A 1610-nucleotide genomic window follows, 5' to 3' on the forward strand; every position below is an offset into this window, starting at 1 on the left:
CAGCCGCCGTCCGTGCCAGTGCTCCGGCGAGCTCCTCGCCCCGGTGCAGCGCCGCCGCCCCGGCCATCCCGTGGCGCCGCCCCGTCGTCTCCTCCGCCTCCCCTCGCCTCCTCCAACCGGATCCGGCGAGGAGCGCCTCGGATCCGGCCTCCCCGGCCCCGTCCCCGACTCCTCCGGCCACCCTGGCCCCAACTCTGGCGAGACTCCGGCGAGATCCGCCGCGGTTGACTTTTTCCCCGAGGTCCAAATTCTGCCAAGTCCCCGAATCTGTGTAATTTTCATGCCATGTTTGTCATGCCGTATCTCTGCAACCGTAGCTCCGTTTCGTGCGTGTAATATGTCAAATTGTTCGCCTCGATGAGTACATCATTTAATTCCATTGCATCATATTCATTTGAGCTCATGTTGATGCCTGAATCATCGTTGTAAGAGTGTTTCATAATGTTTTCTGCTGTCTGTTATCAGAACGAGCTCTTTTGTCATTTTTGCCATGATTGATGTGTGCATCCTATGAGGTTGATGTCTACATGTGTTTTGAACTATGCCATGCCATCTTTACAGGGGTGTATGCCATGTATTTTTGTGATCAATATGGTGACTAGCACAAGCATACAAACTAGGCTTCGTGTTAATGCTGATTTTAGTCCCTGTTCTGTTGTTATTTTCATGCCATGTAAACATGTTGCTACAGAGTTATCCATGCATATTTTGAGATACTTCAGTAAGGGTGTTTTGAAAACTTGGTTATGCTCTATCCATCCATGGTCCTGATTGAAATTATGGAGTAGTCTAGCATGTCATTTTTGTGCTTTACTTTTGCTTCAAAATGTTTCCTGGCAGATTGTTTACATGTTATTCAATTTGGCCAAGCTTGCTATAGTTGATCCTTGCATGCTATGGACTTGTTCTTGACTTGCTTAGCTTCACAAACATGCCTTATTAATATTGGGTGTCTTGCCATGCCATGTTTTGCCCTATAGAGAGTTGCACAAGCTCATCTACATGCCTTCATAATTATGTTTCTGCCATGTTTAAATCTGTATAATAACTTGCTATGTTTACATGGGTGCCATCATATTTTCTGATCCTTTTTGGCTTATGGCCAGTAAGGGACTTTTGATCTATGCAATTAGTAGATTCATGCCATGACTTTTCTTGCCATTATAAGTTCCTGTAACATGTAGTTTGATAGCTCTAAACATTGCATCGTGGTGTTATTTTCTGCAAAGTCTGAAATTGTTATAACTTGCCATCTTACCATGTGTGTTTGAGCATGTTCTAGTGATTTCTGGAGATAGATCAGTGTTCATGTTTTGTAATGCTTTACCTGTACATCATGACCATGCCTTTTGTTATCATGTTTGGGTGCTGTAGCGTATTGTTTTGATGCTTGCAATATGCCTACTTGCTGTTTTGGATAGCTTGTCCTTTAAACTTGTGTAGTGTGCATGTGTTGAACCGTTGCTCCGTTTTGAGTGTGCTCTATATGAAACTTACTTAGTTTTGCATGTAGTTTCATATTATCATGTTGCATCCTTGTCTTGAGGTGTTTGCTTGATGTTTGGGTGCATTTTGCATCAATGTCATGTTTAACTTGTGTTGCTCATATC

Source organism: Triticum aestivum, chromosome 2B (assembly GCF_018294505.1).
Source record: "Triticum aestivum cultivar Chinese Spring chromosome 2B, IWGSC CS RefSeq v2.1, whole genome shotgun sequence".
In the NCBI taxonomy this organism is placed as follows: Eukaryota; Viridiplantae; Streptophyta; class Magnoliopsida; order Poales; family Poaceae; genus Triticum; species Triticum aestivum.